Source organism: Hipposideros armiger, unplaced genomic scaffold (genome assembly GCF_001890085.2).
Source record: "Hipposideros armiger isolate ML-2016 unplaced genomic scaffold, ASM189008v1 scaffold_708, whole genome shotgun sequence".
NCBI classification, from domain to species: Eukaryota; Metazoa; Chordata; class Mammalia; order Chiroptera; family Hipposideridae; genus Hipposideros; species Hipposideros armiger.
In genome coordinates this window covers 819745-822959 of record NW_017732058.1, presented here as the reverse complement: position 1 = coordinate 822959, position 3215 = coordinate 819745, and positions in this window count along the sequence as shown.

Below are 3215 nucleotides of genomic sequence, written 5' to 3'. Positions count from 1 at the left end.
AGAGAAACTCAAACTAGTAGGATGGAGATATTTATAATATTATATAAATTACAAAGTATAAAATTCAGAATTTTAATATTATAAGCATATATGTATTATAGATGTAATTAACATATTTATATATATAATATATCTGCAGTCCACAGGAAAAATGTCTTTCTTTCTCAGAGTTCTCAACCTGTGGGTCGCAGCCCCTTTGCGGGTAGAATGACCCTTTCAGAGGGGTTGCCTAAGACCATCAGAAAACAAAAAGATACTTACATTATGATTCATAACAGTAGCAAAATTACAGTTATAGAGTAGCAATGAAAATAATTTTATGGTTGGAGGTCACCACAACATGAGGAACTGTATTAAGGGGTCGCAGCATTAGGAAGGTTGAGAACCGCTGCCTTAACATCTTTCAACTGACTGGATGAGATCCACCTAAGCTATTGAGAATAATCTTCACTTAAAGTCAACTGATTTCATGTGTTAACCGTTTCTACAAAACACCTTCACAGCAACACCTAGATTAACATTTGATTAAATAACAGGGTACTATTGCCTAGCCATGCTGACACATAAGATTATCCATCACAGTACTTGTTTGCTATGCTGTGCAGCAGTGGGAAACTTGCCAGAATCATTTTGTCACATTGCATAATAAAAAATCCAGCCTGTTAGTATTATCTTTACATTATCTTCAGTGGGACAGGGAACCAATGGGGAAGAAGCACTGCTTTTCTTTGTGTCTGCACATTTTCCCTAAAAAGTAACTGTTGTAGCATTTGTTCTTGTTTATTGAATTATTTGCAAAATGTCCTGAATTCAATATTTTCTTGAAGGCAAATACTTGTTAAATTATTCATAGTGCTACTTTCTAAGAATAATTAGATTACCTGCTGCCTACATCAGCTAGGAAACTGTAGTACCAAAATATGAAAATTTATAATGTTTTATGTGCATTTTTTCCTTGACTAGTTTAGCCTGTGTGTGGAAATGGGAATAGAATCAATTCTGAAAGCAATTTATAGAGCATGCTTTATGTTGAAGGGGATGGAGATTGTGATCAGAGAAAGCCTTACTGACAAGTTGACGTTTGAATAAGCATCAGAAAAAAAAATGGAGAGGAGAGTCATGCAGACATCTGAGCTAAAAAGCATTCCAAAGTTCCTCTGATAGGTGCTAATAGCATGCCTGGTGTGCTGTGGCCAAAATGAAGTGTTGTGACTACAGGGGAATTAATGAGAGGAAAGTGGTAATAAATGAGGTCAGAGAGCTAAAGAGAAGCTTTACTTGTTGTTGTCAATTAGATTACTTTTCAATAATACTCTCTTCCCTACTTCCATGGGAGGATATAGTTCCTTTCCCCAGTTTTGTTGACTTGACCATTTAACCAGCATTGTAACAAAGTACCTATACTGTTCAGAACTTCAAAAAAAAAAGGCTACTTTGGGCAGCATAATTGGACCTATAGCTTCCAGAGCTGTATCTCTGATTCATAACCATGCTCACTTCTCCTAGGCTGTTCTTAGTCAATGACTAAACATTGCATGAGCATTACGTAGTACTGCTGGTTTTTTGCAGCATGCAAGCTCCCTTACATAGGAACTTTGGCTAAAGGATTCCACATTGGTCTAGCTGAAACTTTTGTTGGAATTGCACTATAATCTGAGATTCTCCCTACCTGTTTATTTTTCCTTCCCCCTCTCCTTTTACAGTTGTTAGACCTGCACTGCTACTTTGTACTGAAAGTTCTTTCTGCCTACTGCTGCCCCCTCTCCCTTAGCCTTCGCTTGACTTCCCCCACTGAATCTCTTGCACAGCTAATCTCTTTATACCATCTGTTTTTTAGGGGGTCTGAAATGATACACTTGACCTTCCTTCATATTGTTATATTGTACTTCCTGCACCTTGCTTTTGGCTAGTCATGTGGCATGCACTGACCAAAGACAAGGGGTATGTGAAGCAGAAATGGACCCAATCTGTAACTGAAACCAAGTGCACCTGAGCCTAGACTACTACCATTAAATCACCACAACCACCCTACAGCCATGAGCATAGATAATGTATTATAGTTTTAAGCCATTGAGATTTGGCATTGTTTGTTACACAGCATTATTGTGACAACAGCTAATTGATACACATAATAAAATTTTGGCTTTTTTCCTAAATTAGGTGGAAAGCCATTAGAGAGTTTGAAATACAAGATGACATGATCTGAATGGTCCTATTTTAGCAGGTTCACTCTTGTTGAAAATAGATAGAAAGGGATAAAGGGCAAAACCAGAGAAATTCATTATCTGGCTTATGAAAGAATCCAGTCACAAGATAATGGTGGTTTTGACCAAGATGGAGAGAAGTGGTAGAAATCAAGATATTCTTTAAAGATAGAAAAGACAGTGTTTATTGATGGGCTGATGTAATGTGCAATAAAGAAGAGAAAATGGTGACACCAATGGCTTTGACCTGAGCAATTGAAATGATGGAGTAATCTTAATGGAGAAAAGAAACAATCTGAAATCAAGCTTTATAGACCCCTTAACTTTTCAGCTCTAGTCATCTATATTGTATACATCCCACTTCAGCCATCATCTCCCTGTTATTTCCTGGGCCTTGTCATCACCAGTAAATATATCCTTTCTAGAATCTAGAATTTGGGTATGCCCTACTCTGGTAACTATTTCTTATTTTTCAAGTCTATCAGATATAGTACCCAAAATTAATTAAATTTAAATATATATATATATATATATATATATTCAATGTTATCAGAACTTAACAATTTAATGCTATCAACTTCATAATCTTTTTTTTTTTTCTATCATAGGACACTCTACTTCTTATAAAGACTCCAAATAGAAATTTTCCTCAGGACTACTCACTCACCTGGTAAGGTATCAATCCTGCTTATCTACAACTGCTCACATGTAAGGCCGGCTCCTCTTCCAGGCTCAAGCCCATTGCTCCTGCAATTATCCAACCTACTTACTATATTTCCACCTTCTGCCTTGCAACTAAATAGTTTCCATCAGCAGACAAATAAGCCTAAATATGTCCAGTATGAAATATCTGCTCTTCTCTCCAGCCACCCAGGACACAGCATAGGTGAGGGATAGAGGTCAAACTAACCACCTGAAGATAACTGGTCACCACCCAGACAACAGCCTGGATCTCATGAATTCAGGGTATCAGAACTCTCTCAACTTCTCACACACAAATAGCCCCAACTG